Source organism: Polyodon spathula, chromosome 1 (genome assembly GCF_017654505.1).
Source record: "Polyodon spathula isolate WHYD16114869_AA chromosome 1, ASM1765450v1, whole genome shotgun sequence".
Classification (NCBI taxonomy): Eukaryota; Metazoa; Chordata; class Actinopteri; order Acipenseriformes; family Polyodontidae; genus Polyodon; species Polyodon spathula.
The window spans coordinates 56,339,225-56,358,368 of record NC_054534.1 but is presented as its reverse complement, the minus strand read 5'-3'; the positions used below and the strand labels follow the sequence as shown (position 1 = coordinate 56,358,368).

The following is a 19,144-nucleotide window of genomic DNA, read 5'->3' as shown; positions in this document are numbered from 1 at the left end:
AGAGCTACAGGCTTTTATGGTCAAGACTGGTCAAAGTGTGCATGTGACAACAATATCCCAAGCACTCCACAAATCTGGCCTTTGTGGTAGGGTGGCAAGAAGGAAGCCATTACTCAAGAAAGCCCACCTTAAATCCCATTTGAAGTATGCAGAAAAACACTCAGGAGATTCTGTAGCCATGTGGCAATAAGTTTTGTGGTTTGACAAAACTACAATGGAACTTTTTGGCCTAAAAGCAAAGCGTTATGTTTGGCGCAAACCCAACACAGCGCAACACCCAAAGAACACCATCCCCACTGTGAAGCATGGTGGTGGCAGCATCATGTTATGGGGATGTTTCTCATCGGCAGGTAGTGGACACTTGTCAGGATAGAAGGGAAAATGAATGGAGCAAAGTACAGAGAAGTCCTTGAGGAAAAGCTGCTGCCCTCTGCAAGAAAGTTGAAACTAGGACGGAGTTCACCTTTCAGCATGACAATGACCCAGAGCACACAGCCAAAGCTACACTGGAGTGGCTAAGGAACAAAAAGGTAAATGTCCTTGAGTGGCCCAGTCAGAGCTCCGACCTAAATCCAGTCAAAAATTTGTGGCATGACTTGGAGATTGCTGTCCATCAAGGCTCCCCAAGGAACTCTGGCAATGAGGGCAACAAGGATTTGCCCACAACAGTGTCAGTGGAGGTGCGCTGTTTCCACAGAAGAACTCTGCTGCAGGGTCACACTGTAACAATCAGCCCTTGGCCTATAGCCAACTATATACATTCCCAGAAATTAGAACTAGTTACTGTGCCAAATGTAAGAATATCTAAAATATTTAAGTACAGAAGATTAATTGACAGCGAAAAAAAAAGGGAGGTGCGTGCAATTCAATGCAACAACCACAACAAACATTTAATTCAGAATGAATAATATTAACTGAAGAGCGTACATTTAAACTTCATCCCACATTAATGAAATGACCGTAAGGTTGCAATGCTATGTTTTGTTTAAATCAATTGTCCAGTACAACAAAAACAAAAATACAAGACGTGGGCTACAACCTCAGTAGCAAAAAATATGCACATTAAAAAAATAATATCCATGTTAGCTGTCCAGCAAGAAAAAATGATTGTGTTTCTCTCACCCAATTGAAAGAAGTGTAGCAGTGACATCTTCTGAGTTTTAGCTTCCAAATTAAGTCTTCATTAGTTTGTAATCCACAATGGAATGGTAGTCAACACAGTGGCAGTGTAGTGAATCATAAAAGCATGTTCAGTGGAACAGAGAGTGTCTGTTTTCTCTGAACTAAGTTAACCTGATCTTAACTGAACTCTTTCTTTTCAAGCGCCAATACAAACTATTGATAAAGAAAAATAAAAAACAAGCGGCAGTCCCTCCTAGCAGACCTGCAGGTGCACGGCTATGTGAACTTGCCTTGCACACAGGGCTCCCCTGGATCCTAAACCCTGCTAGACGGGGGGTTGTAGTAACCACACACTGGCCATGACTTTTGCAGACATTAAAGGTTTGCTGACAAGTTTTTTTTGTAGTTTTTTTTTTTTTTTTTTTTTTTTACTCATGTATTAGTCGAATGTATTGTTAATTATTCTTTTTTTGGGGTTAAATTTCATGACTTGTACTCGAGTAAATACAGTAAATAATTTCATAATTCATATTTGTATAAAATAATCACATTAAAAAAAACTGTACAGCTCTGCTGTGTGCCTGCTTGTACTATTTGCCATGCACACACTGCTATGCAGTGATTATGTCATATGCAATCTAGGTGGGAAATTAAAATACTGCACACTGTAAACAAGAAAATGGATGTCTCTAAAAAGTCTAAAAATGTGTCTGCAGCAGATCACATAAAGCAGCATCCAGCAGCAGTTTACACAGCGTTGGAGGTAAGCTCTTCTGTACGTCCTGCAACGTTACTGTAGATCACTACCGAGAATCGGCTGTTGATTCAAGTATTCACCGAAAGAAGAGAAAGGAGGAAATCCAGATTTGTCATATTTTATACGGTCTCTGAACCACCTCACAAGGTGGAACCACCTCACAGGTGGTTCACAACTTACCAAAACTTGTTTTTCTCAACTTACCTACAAGAAAACAGAGTACCATCCCTTCCTGTTATAGTAATCAGCTGAGCTGTATGACGGGTGATAACTGGCATGCCTGTCCCCTCAATTGCTCTGGCACATTACAGGGATCTTCTTTCTAAAGCCTCGATGGTGTTGTCTAGTCTATGCCCCGCTGGTAGCCTTATGTTTTCTAAATTAAACATTTTTGATAGCTTTACATAATGCACAAGACCACATAATGTGGATGTTCCAACGCCGAAAATATTAGAAACCGTCCGATATTCACATGGTGTTGCAAGCCACCACAAAACGACAGCCAAGCGTAATCCTTAACATATTGTCTGCAAATTGTCTGCAGTTGTTGCATTGTATAATATAACTGAAAATTAAAAGCAAACAAAATGCAGCCAAATTTACTTCTTCGACAAACAACGGTGCCATTTTGTTTATTGATTTTGTTTGGTTTCCGTTGCCATGAAAACAATCTATTGACTGACAGCTTCCAAAGTTGTACTCACATGATCCCTTTGGCTGTGTGAAAGGGCTATGACTGTATTCTTCTGGCATAGATTACGCAATTTCGTACTGTGTGAATGGATATTTTAAAGAATTTTGTAAACGTCCCCGAGACTGCTTAGTAGCGGCATTTGTTTATGAAAGGGGTATAAGACTACAAAGAAACAGTAAATGATAACTAGCATCAAACGTATTTGTGTCAGACACAGAGTCCAAAAGAAAACACAACATGATCACTATATTGTGAATCATTTCTTCCTAGGATCCTTTTTTCAAGGTTAAACTAAATTAAAATGTAAAAGCTTGTCAGCTGTTACTGTATTGCATGTATGCAAGCCTAATTATTTTCTACTGGTACAATAATAAAGGTCCAGATGATAAACTGTATGAAAATGAATTGGAAACCCCCAATCAAACAGTGGCTGTGCCTAAAAAGAACAGCTATTATTATACAGTGCTATCATGACTTAAAGTATAAGCTATAAATAAGACTGCACTTCCTACCGTGAGCCGCCTTACCCATGACAGTGTGCTGTATCCAATGCCGAGTTGGCTTGATTTAAGTGTGGCAAAGTGGTTAAAAGTGTGCAGGTGATCAATAAACAGACAGACAGACAATTATAATCCAGGTGAAAAGTTTGTTGTGCATCTTTATGCATCTTTTTTTGTCCAGCAGCGTATATTACTTCATTGCTTAAATGATAATCCCTGGGTTTGCCCCACAAATAATAGTCCTGTTTTTATTATACAAAACACAAAACACATGCACAAGTCTGTTAGTGCGTGAATTAGTGTTAGTGGAGCAAACACAGTTTATTGTGATACAGTGCAGTGCTGTTCCAGGTTTCTGCTGGCCTCTGGTGGCAGCTGTGGAACGTGTTAGCTGTCTAGTGATGGTAAACAACAAATAGACAGAACGAACAAACAAAACGAAGGAACAGATACATCGATTTGACCCCTATTTATACCGTCACTCATGACCCCTTGGTAAACGATTGCGGCCGCTCCTGCAGTCTGCGGCTGCTGCATCATTCCCCTTCTGGGTCATTGAGTTAGTGTACTGAAGCTGTGTCTCTTTTCTACATAACCGACTTCCTTTTAACCCTCGGAACGAAATGTCAAGCCAAGTAGTCCAGAGTACTCTGTTCCCGTTACTTAGCGCCCTCACAGGTCGGGAGTGAGATTTACCACCAAGAGTCATTGTTGTTCTGTCACAAGGAGACCCACAGGAACGGAACAGTAATAGCAATTTGTATAGCACGTGGAGTGGATTTGAAAATTTTGAACCCCCATGTTGAACTTTAAAATATAACATCACAGATAATAATAATAATAATAGGTGATAATGACTGAAGTACAATTTACAGATTAAGGGATTTTATTAATAATCGATTCGATGAGCGATGCGTCCTAGTTTAACTTTTGGTTTGTGCTGCACGTTGTCTACTTACAAAAAAGCAACAAAACTTTTGTGCAGTAAATATCTGTATTCATGTCACTTGACTTGAATTTCACAAAAGCCAAATAAATGTAAAGCATGCTGAACTAATATAATGAATCCCCACAACAACAAATTAAAACTCCCACTTAGCTTCATACAGTCGTCTGCGGGTCACATATCTACTACATCCAATGTAATAGTACTGAGAATGGCTGACTGAAACTGCAGTTTCATTGGTACGACACAAGGTATGTTGCTGTGACGTTCATTGGTTCCCAGCTTCTCTGTGATCTTTAGCTACTGAACCACTGCATAGATGGCGGCACACACTAATACAGGAAGCTTTCTTACATAATATTTATGACTTTCATTTTACAAGATGTTGAAATACTGTATGTCTATGAAGCACTTATCCTACAGACCACTGAGTACGTTGGGAGCACTTGTCAGTCTATTTTGCCTCCTGTTGTGAAACAATTCTCCTCCATCCATTTCATTGCTTCAGCGGATTGGTATAACAGCAAAACATCATTAAAAGACCTGCTTTGCAAAGTCATTGCCAAATTTGAGAATACTGCATCAAAATTCTTAACAAAGGACATTTTAAAATTGCTGCTTGTTTTTCAGAGCAAATCAAACACTTAATTTGAAAATAACATATGTTTGAAAAAAAACAAAAAAAAAAACAGTAGATTTCATGACCATCACTATTTCAAACAATAGAACTCCATTAGTTACGAGCTAAATTGCAATCATAGGGTAATCCCTTATCAGGAACCAATAATACTTATCACATACTTTCATTAATACTAGGAGGAATGTACTGGCTTAATATAACGTAAAAAAAAATTAAATAAACATACACAAATGTCCAATTGCTTCCCATTTAAGTTTTGCCACCAAAGCATTCTGTGATGGTGTGACATCAGTGACACATTTTTTCCCCTGTGCTTTTTTAGAGGGGGGATTCTGTTTGCTAAAGCACTTGTCGAGAAGAAAATGATTAAAGTAATCTACTTGTCATGATTGAATGTACCAGAAAGAGTGTTGAGCACAAAGCCCACTCCTTGTTTAAAAAACTAATTAAAAAAAAAAAAAAATAGTGTTCATTGTACCACAATGTCATAAACTGTCATTGAATTACATTAAAATGTAACTGAGTGGCTGCTTTTTTTTTTTTACAGCAGGATAATTATGTTACTATTATGCTTATTTGGTTTTATTTAATCTTTGTTACACTAGGGTGAACCCACTGAAATTCGAATGCATTTTTCAAGGAAATCCAGTAGCACCTCTGGAGAGCCCTGTAACAGCAGCAAACATGCATCAATCAATTGTCTCCTAATATACAAAGAAAAGCATTTGTACTGTACACTGCCTACAGAAAGTCTACACCCCTTGAACTTTTTTCACATTTTGTTGTGTCAGTGCCTCAGAGTTTCATGCATTTAAAAGAGGATTTTTTTTCTACTTATCTACACAACATACTCCACACTGTTAAGGGGAAAAAAAAAAGTTTTTATTAAGAAAAAATTACATATTAAAAATACAAAACTGAAAGATCATAATTGGAGAAGTCTCCACCCCCCTGAGTTAATACTTGGTGGAAGCACCTTTGGCAGCAATTACAGCTGTGAGTCTGTACCAACTTTGCACACCTAGATTTGGCAATATTTGACCATTCTTCTTTACAAAACTGTTCAAGCTCTGTCAAGTTCCTTGGGGAGCATTGATGGACAGCAATTTTCAAGGCATGCCACAAATTTTCGATTGGATTTAGGTTAGAGCTCTGACTGGGCCACTCAAGGACATTTACCTTTTTGTTCCTTAGCCACTCCAGTGTAGCTTTGGCTGTGTGCTTTGGGTCGTTGTCATGCTGAAAGGTGAACTTCCGTCCTAGTTTCAACTTTCTTGCAGAGGGCAGCAGGTTTTCCTCAAGGACTTCTCTGTACTTTGCTCCTTTCATTTTCCCTTCTATCCTGACAAGTGTCCACTACCTGCCGATGAAAAACATCCCCATAACATGATGCTGCCAGCACCATGCTTCACAGTAGGGATGGTGTTCTTTGGGTGATGCGCTGTGTTGGGTTTGTGCCAAACATAACGCTTTGCATTTAGGCCAAAAAGTTCAATTTTGGTTTCATCAGACCACAAAACGTTTTGCCACATGGCTACAGAATCTCCTGTAGTGTTTTTTGCATACTTCAAACAGGATTCAAGGTGGGCTTTCTTGAGTAATAGCTTCCTTCTTTCCACCCTACCATACAGGCCAGATTTGTGGAGTGCTTGGGATATTGTTGTCACATGCACACTTTGAACAGTCTTGGCTGTAAAAGCCTGTAGTTCTTGCAAAGTTGCCGTTGGCCTCTTGGTAGCCTCTCTGTAGGGTCTCCTCCTTGCTCGGTCATCAAGTTTTAAGGGACGGCCTGATCTCATCAGGGTCTTTGTGGTGCCATACACCTTCCATTTCTTAATAATCATCTTGACCATGCTCCAGTGGATATTCGAAGCCTTTGATATTTTTTTTATACCCATCCCCTGATCTCTGCCTTTCAACATGTTTGTCCCGGAGTTCATTTGAAAGCGCCTTGGTGCTCGTGGCTGAGTCTTTGCTTTGAAATGCACTACCCAGCAGAGGGAACCTACAGGAACTTCTGAATTTATCATGAAATCTGTGAATCACTACAATTTAACACAGGTGGAGGCCACTTAACTTGGTGTGTGATTTTGAACGCTACACCTGAGCTAGTTTAGGATTGCTATTACAAGGGGGGTGGACACTTATACAACCAAGCTATTTCATTTTTTTTTTTTTTTTTTTTTTTTTTTTTAAATTAATTTTATACAAATTTCTAGAAATTATTTTCACATGGAAGTTGTGGGGTAGAATGTGTAGATAAATGAAAAAAAACAAAACAATTTTAATGCATTTTAATTCCAGGCTGTAAGGCAACAAAAGGTGAACATTTTGAAAGGGGGTGTATACTTTCTATAGGCACTGTACATGGATTCCAAAAGGCATTTTTTATGTTGAGTAAAGGTGTAAGAATGTACGATCGTCAGATTTTTGCCATATGACTTTGTACTAAATACCTTTGTTGCTGAAACAACAACAAAAGTGTTTTGAGTAAAAAGAAGTCATGTTTCAGACTGGTTAGATCTCAGTTGGCTCTGAGAGATGTTGACTGTGGGAACTGCATGAAGTCAAGAAACATCAGTTTTTCAATTGTACTTGAAGTGTCTCAACTAGAAGGCATGCTTCTATTTTGTGACTGATATTAGCACAGGAAGAGCAACTTTTTTGGCACCAATGTATGATCAAAAATTTTAATTTATGTTGTTTATCTCTGCTTAGTTATCATTAAAAGAGGACACATTTTCTGGATGTTGGCCAGTTGCCAGTGTTAGAAAACAGTGTCCAGTGCAGTATGTTTAAAGGATAGAAGACTAATTTGTGAAGTTGTTTGCCAGTTTCCTAAATCCAGACTCAACAAGACAAAAACAGAATCAGAGTGGGGTAACTTTCAGACCATGTGATATGTATTTATTATATTAATTGCTCCCTTGTCATTTCCATTTCAGTAATTGGGTTAATTCACACTTAGGCCTTGTTGACAGTAACTGGTACAGAACATGTTCTATACTTCACTGATTCATTGTTTTCAATGGGTACATGAAAGTGGGACAGTGCATTGTATTTTTTCAGGTTATTGTTCATTGATTATCTTAGCAGCCTCTATTTGAACATTTTAATCTTTGCCCCTTTATCCTTGGGTTGAAGTTCCAGTATTGTAGACCAAATGTTGCTAACAAGTCATTTTCTTGTTCTAGTACAAGTGTCTTTCACCCACCATGTGCACCTGAATCATCAGCTTTTTAAAAAAAAAAAAATGATCTTGCAATCCAGCTGCTTGGATTGATTTACCTTGCTGAATGAGTCCCATGTTTTGTACAGGATGTCCCAGACTGAGTCCTCAAACAGCCAGGAAAGGTCATCCCAATCTAGAATAGGAAATGTACAGCGTAACAGTTGGATCTGAAAGTTAAAGAAGGGGGCTCCCGTGTGGCATATCCAGTAAAGGCACTCTGCATGTAGTGCAGGATGCGCCCTATAGCCTGGACATTGCTGGTTCAAGTCCAGGTTATGCCACCATCAATCGTGACCAGGAGTTCCCAGGGGGTGGCACACAATTGGCTGAGCACCGGCCTGGCAGGGACTGCTCTGATCGGCAGGGTAATCCATGGTTCACCACGCACCAGCAACTCCTGTGGTCGACAGGGCGCCTGCAGGTCTACCATAGAAGCCACTCAGATCCATGTTGTCCTCCACCACTATGGCACTGGTGGCTTCGCTGTAGGCCTGCAGTGCAAAAAAATACAATTTCCTGAGTCAGCTCAGGAGTTGCAGCAGTGAGCCGGGATAAAAAGAGTAAATGGGCATTCCAAATTGAGGAAAAAAAACTGGGGTAAAAATCATTGGCAACAACCTAAGTTTTAAAAAAAAGGGGGGGGGATATTAAACTACAGTCTCATGTAATGGGGTGCAGTGGAATTCCTGAAGGATTGGTTTCAGGCAAGTCACATGTCCTTTTTTTGGCTCAGTATAAACCATCTGTAATTCCAGAAGCAGCATTTGTGTTATCCTTTCTGATAATATTTAAATATTTTAGGTGTATCTAAAGGTAGCATGAATTAATGTTGACAGTCTTAGTCATTTTCTTAATATGACAGGTTTGCTTAATTGTCAAGGTGGTAGCAGCCAAAGGTACTATCTACCACTGAAGTGGCTAATGGGTATGTTCATCTCTGCAAAGCAGCATTTTAGACTACTGCCAAGTTAATTGAAACTGATTGATTAATTTCTGTGCACAGCATCTAAATATTTTACCATATATCTACCTGTGTTTGCATGCCATCCCAGGGCTTATATACAGTAAAATTGTTTCTTTTAAAAGTCTTGCAAAGTAATGTAAGGAATCATTTGAACTTTTTTTCCTTTTCAGTAACCCTGATTCTATAATTCAGATAATTTAAAGTTTGTTGTTTCATATTGCTTTCCCAAAAATAACGTAGGCAGCTGAAAAAATGACATTCATTGTAAAAGCTCTTGATGACTGCTTTGAAATTCTCTCTGGTTTTTGATAACATGTGTTGTTTTGTAAGCCATGTGATGGAAACAAGCACAGTCGATGTTTAGTGTAGCAAGTGCCAAGAGCAGCCGAGTGTGGGTGCACAGTACTGCTGTTCAATATATTGAAACTAGCAAAGGGTATAAAGTGTCTCCTGGCCTAGCATGATTTATTCCTAGTCATTTTGGGAGGAACCTTAGTCTGTCCACACAGTAAGATTAATGGAGGGGTAACCATCTTCAGAGGTGCAAAAAAATAAACTAAATAAAGTATGAGAAGTTGCAATGGTCCTGCATGCTTCTTGGATCTGCTATTGAGAATGTGGGTGCAGTAGGCTATTATAGTACAGTAGCTTGCCTCAGTCCTAATGCTTAGTTTTAAGACTTAAGAATTCTGGGCTATAAGAATTATCAAACATTTAGATGGCACTGGTACCAACAAAGAAAACTCAGTACTGCAAAAAATATCAGAAAAATAGTACACCTGCAGTGGCATGCGCTGTGTAACTATACATCCAAAACGAAAATCATTTTATGTTGCAGCAAAGCTGGAAACTATATTGATCGTTTGAAAAAAGGGATATCTCTCATGAATATTGGTTGTCAAAAACCACTTTTTTGGCTTGTTCAGCAACGATGCGGCAAAGCAAAATTGATTTAAAGAAAAAACAACAACAAAAACTGGAGGATCTGATGAACTTTTCATGTCAGACGTTTCATATTGGGGTGATTTGGAATAAAAGCTCAGTTTGGGATTCTTGCATGTTGAATTAAGATTTGATGCACTTTGAAACTGTTAATGTCAAATTGATTTTGACTAAATGTTTAGCTTCAGTTTGGGATTTTGTACATCGTTTTAATTCTTTAGCGAATAGGATGAAGCAAAGGCAGAATACTGCATACATGAGACGAACAGATACATGTAATTTTCATCTCATTAACTTAGTCCAACAGTTTACTGTTCATTTTGATTGTCCTTTCGCTGTAATGAACCCTTCGGTATAACAAACAACAGGCTTAGACCCCAACAGGTTAGTTCTAGCGATGGTGTACTGTATCAAATATACAGTAAATATCACCTTTTAACTGCAACATATTACAGAAAGAGAGAAACCAGATATGCTAATGTGAATTGCAGTAGCCTCACAGACAGGTTGAGTGAGGAGGGGGGGTAGGGGTACTCATGTTTATGACCTTCAGCTTGCTGAACAGTCTCAAAGTATGACAAGAGAATTGATTAGGCTTTAATTTGCTCTGAAAATGTCATCCAGTAACATCCCTTGCAGTGAAACATGCAAAAAAGACATCTGGCAGTAAACAAGGCACAACATGAAGGTACAAGAATAATTAGTCATGTTGCTTAGAAATGTTGCAGGTCTCTGTGAAATGTTATGGTTGGTCATTCTTTTAAAATATTGCACTCACTGTGCAAAACCCAGCTGCTGGCAGTTACAGGGGCCTTTTCAGAAGAAAGTTATGGAAGCAATGAAGCATAAATATTCTTAGGGTTACAGTAATTTTAATGGTGTAAGCTTAATCTGTTCTGAAGTTTCAGAAATGTAACTTCCACTAGTACTCTATTTCTATTGTTTCTATTTTTATAAACATTCAGTGTACAGTGTATTAGGTATTAGTGTATGGGGGGGGGGGCGCTATGCGACTGCACTTGAGCCCAGCCTCTGCTGGGGCCCATATCAAAGCTATTAAATAATATCTTTGCCCATACCAATCCTTTTTTTTTTTTTTTTTTTGAAGTCCATTATCAAAAAACTGTGACTACTTCACACTATTGCACCAGGGCCCAGTAAATCCTAGCACCAGCCCTGATCCCTGTAAAAGCATTTCATGTTTTAAGAGTTTGAGTTAACAACTTAAACTGTACTACATTCAGTTTGGAAAGCACTGTTGAAGTGCACACTGCTATAGTAGAAGACCGCTTAAAAAAACAATGGCCGAATATGGAATAAACTGAAGATATTGTCTCTAAATTTGGCATTTTTCTGAAGGCTGTAACTTTCCTGTTATCTAACTGTGAATTTTTGGAATATAATTATTTCCTGTGGGAATTACAGTACAAGTCTTAGGCAGCTAAAAAAATGTTGTTGAATTTCCTAGAGCATTTCATTACTGGGTCCTTAACTGACTTCTGTAAAGGTAACACTGTTGTGCTGTTGTCAAAGTTGTTTCATGACTAAGAGGTTCCACAGAGTTGTAGAAAAAACAAATAATTGTGGACCAAAGTTATTGCTATGTAAAGTCTGCCTTTGTACAGTTTCACTTTGTACAGTATGTGTTTTGTAATGTGATGCAAGTCATTTTACTAGGCTAGTCTGAACAATTGTTTCTCTGTGTAATTCAGTACACTCGCACGTACATTAGCAAACAGATGTCAGGACCACTAATGGACCTATTGATGTATAAGAATTAAAGTAACTGCTCATCAAGCTAAGCCTAATGCAAATATGGGGACACTATTATGAAACAATATTTTCACCCAAAAACTATTTATAGTAAAAATACAGTAAGACCAGTATACAGTACAGTGCAGTACACAGTGCATGGCTCCATATGAGTCAGAAATACAGACATCATAGAATATTGTACATAGCATTATACAAAGACATTGTGCTGTAAAGATGCCATAGAGGTTATTAAAGACTTCATTTTGTGAAATGTATTTTCAGCCACATGAAAAAAGCTGTAGTTAGTGCCTGTTTTCCTTTTTGAACATTAAGGCCTCATCATTAAGCAGTGTTGTTTTGCTCACTGTATGTGGGTTATTAGTTCTCTGACAGGGATATACTGAATAGTCTCCTGTATGTGTTATCTTCATAATTATATCTGCGACTCCAAAGCACTAATCACATTAGCTTAGTCGAACCATAACATTGAGGTATTCAATATTACAGCAGAAATTACTATATTCTATATTAAATACCGGTATTTAAAATGGATCTGATACAGCAGCTAGTGATTGATACTGTACACTAGCCCTTTATTCAGGATGGAAATAAGACATACAAACATTTGCATACCATACTGAGCCATTTCATGCTTTTAAGAGCTTAAATGGACACAATGAAAATTAAACTCAGGTGGCTAAATATACTAAGTTGGACAATGAAAAATGCTCTTTATGAAAAGTACTTGTCTGATTTGAACATAGTTTATCCTAAAGGTCATTGGACAATTTGAATACTGCCACACCTCCAGTAATTCCTATATTACAGTACAACGGTGTTATCTTTTCCTGCCTCGGTGCTGCAATCAGGAAGTAAGACATCAAAGAATGCAACTGAAGAGGCAATGAAAACAGCCAGCTACAACTTCACAGCGAGCTGAGCCGACGAGGAGAGGGCTGATGCAAAGGGCTAAGAGCCACTGTATTCATTACATCACCCTCCTATTCCATTAGCAAGCATTATCTCCAGTGAATTAAGTGGGACGCTGCACTCTACGTCGTTCCAGGCATGCTGAGAAGTCACTGCCTTTATTGACTGGATGTGCGTGTCTGTGGGAGTGAGTGAGTGAGAGTGTGTCTATATCTCTCTCGCTCTTTCCCTCACTCGGGGTGTGGGTTCTGGTGGAAAAGAATGTCCAGCTCTGATGTGGAGCCTGAGCCAGCCCTTTTCAGCAGATAGACTGAGGAACGGCATTCAAGCGGTTGCAGCAGCAGGAGAGGCAGCTGGGGCTGGGAACACAGGAAACTGGAGTACCCTTCAGGCCACTCTTTTAAGGCACTAACAATTTGTTATAGTTTTTCTGCTGCTGTTGCTTTTCAAAGTCTGCCTGTGTACTGTAATTCATCAGCATTCAGCGCTGTGTGTGTGTACCTAAAGCATGCGTCACTTAGGCTCTATGGTAATGAGGAATGGACATTGGAGGCCAATACTTTGCTGCCTCTGAGGAGAGAAGCTAACAGCATTTTTATTCGAAGCAAAGCAGGGATCTCTGTGGGCAGCACTTTATCTTGCATAACCTGGGTGCGGGGGGTGGGGGGTGGGGGGGTGGGGTGGGTGGGAGGGGTAGGTTCACAATGTTACAACCTCAGGATTCTGTGTTTTTTGAAATTTAGCAGTAGTCAGAGTTGAAAGTCTTGGAGCAGTAGCTGTGAGTATGCATGTTCTTTCATTGGGAGATTTAACAAACAAGTAATCTTTTTAAATATTGCTTGTAATTAGGGTATATTACAGGTACTGTAACTAACACAGAATCTGCATGAGTAAGGACAGTAGTTACTGTACTTGGCGTTATACAGAACCACTGTACAAAAAGATTGTAATGCATTACTGTACTGTATATTGTATTTACTGTTGTATAGCCTTTCTGTCAGTAATCTGGAATTAATACAGTTACTGTTAAAGAAGTTTGACAAAAAAATAACTTATTCTGTGATGCAGAAAACTGGAATAGTTAAAATCAAAACAGGACAATGTCTTGTTTTGCCCAGTATTTAATCTGTTAATGCAAATGGTCCTAAACTTTTAGAATTCTGTTTTCATGGTCCCCTTTACTTTAGAGGTGGTGCACTATAAAATCAATAAGAATTCTACCATGCATTAATGCTTTCTGCATCCCTTCTCTATTGTCTTTATGTACAGTAGCTCCTTGTGATAATCCGAGCCCTCTAATGGAACGAGTGTCCTTTGGGATTCTTTAATGCCTCTTTGCATTGTCTGTCTGGCCAGTTGTCTTTCTTTTTAAGTTACTTTTACATAAATTCATTAATTCTTACAATATCAGTTTGAAACCTGTGATCTTTAGGAATGTTTCTCTTTATGGACTATTTCTAATTGCTTAGCTGCTATTGTGGTATCCTGAGCTAATTGGTGAGATTTGTTGTAAAATATTTATAGAGGGTTGACCTTTAAGATAGCAGTATCTCATGAGATTTACCCTGCCAGGAGCAGTTGGTGTAAAGTTGTAGTAAGTATTTGATATTGAACAGCCTAGATATTAGAAAATGCTGTAGATGTTCGAGAATGTTTCATTATTCTGTTTAAAGGAGACGGATTGAATCATGTACATTACAGCCAATGCTACTGTAATGCAGGTAAAGTTATCAATAGCTGCTACGTCCTCTCTAGTGCACCACTCGGTAAAAAATGTTGACCTTATTTTTGTCCTTTTGATAGGGGTCCTTCAGAACAGTAGAGTTGCTAACACTTGTACTTTTACTGCAGCCTGTAGATGATAACTTAAAATACACCTACATGCAGAAGCACTGACGAACCTTATGAATCAGCTGCATCTTCGGCTTGGAGTCAGATATTGGTAGTGAATCTCAAACAGCAATTGATACCTACAGAGGGCACAGTTGTTGCTACTTGTTCTGTAGACTCAAACATTACAATAAACAGTAGAACATGCCAATAATATGATACTGGTTTGATTTACCAGATTCAGCCCTATCGCTGATCTTTCAGAAGCTTGTCTAGTTGCCAGAAAGCTCTTGCAATTCTGGCAGAGGTTTTAGTTGAGCTTTTTTCTTTCAGTAACAATGAAGTGTCATTAATATGGCACAGTATCAGTACACTGCAGAGTGCTTGCCAACATTACCCTTTTACCTTTTATCAGGAATATTCTGTTAAAGGGGCTGTGCAGGGATTTTTGAGTCAAAAATGGTACTGCTGAATATGAGGCATCTTACCTGTAAGAATTATCAGAATGGGGGGAAAAAAGTGAAAGTTTTGTCAACATGCAGGTATAAAAATGTCAGTCTTGCATTTCTGCCATTAGGTTTTTTAAAAATGTAGATTTAATTTAAACACAATTTTATTATACATGCAAAATCACTGCAGACAAATGGTAACTGTGCTGCTTTATTTTAAAGAAAGTCCCTTTTCATTTACTTGCACTTCCCAGCTCAGCCACTGACTCATTGTGTGACCCTGAGCAAGTCACTTAACTTCCATGTTCTCTGTCTTTTGGGTGAGACGTTGTTGTAAGTGACTGCAACTGATGCATAGTTCACACACCCTAGTCTTGTATCTTGTAGCACTTTGTGATGGTGGTCCACTGTGAAAGACGTTATATAAAAATAAAGATTAATTAATACTGTACCATAATTTTAATGGCTGTATTTTTTTTTTTTTTTTTTTTTTTACACATTTGCACATATATGCTTTATTTTGTTTATTACTTTATTTTTATTTTATTTATTACTTTATTTTTAATACCAGGAAAGCAGAATGATTGTGGTCCTCATGGTGTTTTCTGATTCAGCTAGTGGAGACCGTGAAACGAGCATGCGCACATGTCTTTGCGTTAAACGGCACAAAATCTGCTAGTTTTGTCAGCGTCTGGGTTCACTGGAGATTGAAATAACTAGGTGCCCAGCAGTTCAACTGCTTAAAGCTTCACACAACTGCATGATTTGTTGCACGTGATGTTGCGGTGAGTGATTTTTACACAGATTAAACTCTTTGTACTGTAGGCCTCTTGATTTAGGAATTGCATTTAGGCATCAAGGAGGTGTCTAAAAATGACAGCAATACTAAGAGTGGGAGTGTTTAAAAAAAATGGAGTGTAGAGCTTGTCACAGTAGCAATTTAACTTTGATCTGCTAACTTGTTTACAAATTGAAAGCTCAGTACAATGTTTAATAAGCCTTGGTTCTGTCAGTAGAGTCTGTAATTACAACTGTGTGATAGACCTCCTTTTGTGTATTTTTCTTAACCAAAACAGCTGCATGTGCATGAACAGTTCTACAGCAAGTATACATTTGTGCTTGAAAGTATAAAAAAGCAATTGATAAAGTCAACATTATTAATGTTTGAACAGTACAGATCAGATGAACATGGATAAAAAATCCAGCAGCACATTTATTTGTTTTTAGAAGAGGTTAAATATTGAATGTGAGGCCTACCTACAGTACACAGTACTTTTTATGTTACCATGGTAACTCAAGCAGCAGAATGTTGAGTGGAAGGCTTCTCTGTATCCTGATGACTGCTGGGGTGTCTTGGAGAGAACAGGGTTTACCTGGATAGAAGACAGCCCTTTCTGTACAAACAATTACTAGTATATTGTTGCAGAACAACTTCAATAAATGCATTGTTTTGTTTTTTGAACCTGTCAGAGTTGTTGACCGGCAAATTGGCAGACGTGTGCCAATAGCCCTAAAGCTGTAAAAAGGTTTGTTAAACAAACTCTTAGCCAGGGAGTGCTCCAGGCATCATTTTTGTGCTGACGACTGATTTAATTGTAATTTCATGACTTATTAGTTAGGCTGTATTTTTTTCACGACTATATCACAGATTTAAGATTTTCGTGAAATTGGCCCATTGCTGTGTACTATAATATGTAGTTCTCTGTAAAAATTCCCATTTCTGAAAGAATTGTGTAAATATACATTATTTCTTATCACTGTAAGCGGCACAGGGGTGGAAATGCTGAGGAATGGGGCAAAACCAATGGTTCAAGTATAAGTTCCTTTGTCCTGTGGACGGTTTATTTATTTACAAGTTTTTCTGTCCTTGTGGAGTGTGAAGTTTAACAAAACCAAAAAGGTGAAAACACAAAATAAAAGATAATCGTGCTGTATATACACATGCCGACTGCTGAGCACTTTATTCTTCACCTTGGAAGTCCAACAGGTCCTGCGACTCGCTGAATGCCTGTCCGCTTCCTGTTGCAGGCAAAGTCGCAGGGTGGCTCTCATCCTTCACTTTTTGTTCCCAACTTGAACTATACAGCTATCGCAGCTCCCTATATGCTCCAGGCCCTGTATGCTCCGCAGCTGCCTATATACTCCAGGCCCTTCATTAACAAATCACATAACCACAGACTTTATAAGAAGAAACCCCGGAGCACCTCTGAGCTGCCCTTATCAAGATGGCCGTCGCAGCCTGATCTCTAGACCTAGTGTTAGCTCCGTCTAGATAAGGTTACGGAGGTTAAGTCTCGTTAGCATTCATCTGTCGGGAGACCAGACTTCACCCTGTCACAATGACAAGTGTATTTTAAATGCCCACGTTTGTGCAAAGCTTTGACTTTTGTAAACAGATGGTCTTCCATTTTAAAACCTGACTAATTGCTAATTAATGCCGATCCTAGATACGGTTTTGGAATTCCCTGAGCTGACAACAGTTGAAATTTAGAAGATTGTTAAAATAAGTACCTTGTGAAAAAATACATGTCTTTTGATTCATGCTACTGATCCCTGCATTTAACTTTTTTGTTAGTGCCTCAGCTAAGCGCCCAGCTTGCTGAGAGCTGTACTGCAGTACTACAAGCACACATAACTAAATAGCTACTTGAATGCAGCAGAAGGTTACTCTACCTGTGCTTCAATCTGCAAACATCCAGGGCAGCCCTTTGCATGGAGTGCTTTGCCTATGTTTTATGGCTTACAGTAATCTGTTTTTATGTTGCAGTGAATCATTTTAAAAGCAGGACACACACTGTTGCTGGAAATTGTGCGACACAATCGGAGGATGGATTATTCCACTGTTGGAGTTATTCCTTCCTTATAAATATTCATTTAGTGCTAAAACATTTTATTATCTAAACCACAAAAATGTACTGTACAGTATGTCTGCATAATAATTTACATCAAAGAACTTAAGGTGGTGCAAATTATTTTTCATGCACAGTGAATTTTTTGACGTCAATGTGGTTGGGTGTGTAAGAGCCAATAACATAAAGATTAGCAGTTGGAAGAAAAATCAAATGATAGCATTATTTATTTGATCACACAATAATGGCACAGACATCAGGAATACCTTCCTGAGTTGGTCAGTATACTCAAGCAAGAATCATAAAAAGAGGACCTACTGTACAGTACTGAAAAGAGGTCTTTGTACTGTAATTAGGTCTACAGTCTTTTCTTTCATCAGTTTCAAGTATAAATGCCTCTGCATTTTTGGTCCGTGGTGTACAGTAGGAAGCTTATAGTATTTTATAAAAACACTGTAGTTCATGGTTAACCTTTTTGAAAACTGTACTCCTGTGACAACCCCCCTGTTGGTTTGTTTCATTGTATCAAAATTTCATGGCATTTACCAAGCTCACAAATGCTTCTACATCACTGTATTGATTGTTTTTTACTACAGCTCTGCTCACCTTTAATGAAACCATCGATATCCAGAACATAAACTGAGGGACAAAGTAAAACACAACTGGCCTGTAAACACAGTTGGTTCACCTCCATCTACACACTTTCACTACAATCATACATCTGCAAGATAGTTTAATACCAATCTAACTTCTGTGTGCCACTGGACTCTTAAGCAGAAGAGTTCTGGAGTAGCAGCTACTGTAGTGATTTCCACATGGTGTTTGCAATTTGTTTTTTTATTGGTGTGGTGCCATGATGACACAGTACTGCTGTATAAAAATGAATAACATAATCCATAAAGAATACTACAGTACAATAAAAATAATGGAAAAATCGTCCAGGAACATGCAAATATACACAACCAAGACAAACTCATGCTACCAGTAGTGATAGATAAAATATTCTTTTGCATAATTGTATTCGAGTTGAAGAGGCAGCAAGCAATGTACTTTACTGTAGTTCTAATGTGGTAGTGGAGTCCACAAATGAAACATGAGTTTACTTCTATAGAAGAATAGTAGATCTGCTTTAAACTGATTTTATTTTGTTTGTAAAGGTAAGCTCTTAAAATTAATTGTTCTATAAATAATACTTAACATTGACTTTCAACAATCCAGTTATACTGTATATTAATGAAACACACTAATTCATCTTTTTTGATGACCCCAATAAAGTGATGTCTGTCGTGGGCCACTGAGCATGCAATTTCAATCAGACCCCTGCAATAAAACGGTTCACCCAGTGAGCTGCATTCTGCTGGAACAGCTGCTGAGGATGTGCAGGAACACTACTATAGTTAATCTTTGTCTTGTTGCGATTCATCCAGATGAAGATATTTTAATAGTGTGTTCCTTAGGTCAGACGTAATATATAAATAGTCTGTTGGAATTATAAAAATACAGATTCTCTTTTTTTTTTTTTTCTATTTCAAAT

General features: G+C 38.3%; 1 protein-coding gene across 20 annotated transcripts in view; it reads left to right on the top strand.

Annotated features, from left to right (window-relative positions):
- LOC121319840 (protein furry homolog-like) overlaps positions 1-19,144 on the top strand; it is a 183,340-nt gene that overhangs the window by 64,474 nt on the left and 99,722 nt on the right. The window contains exon 1 of one of the 20 annotated variants that reach the window (XM_041257838.1): positions 13,240-13,260. The exons of the other annotated variants lie outside the window; for them this stretch is intronic. The gene's annotated coding sequence lies outside the window, so the exon portion shown is untranslated. Of the gene's footprint in view, positions 1-13,239; positions 13,261-19,144 lie in introns of those variants that run through there. 20 annotated transcript variants of the gene reach the window in all.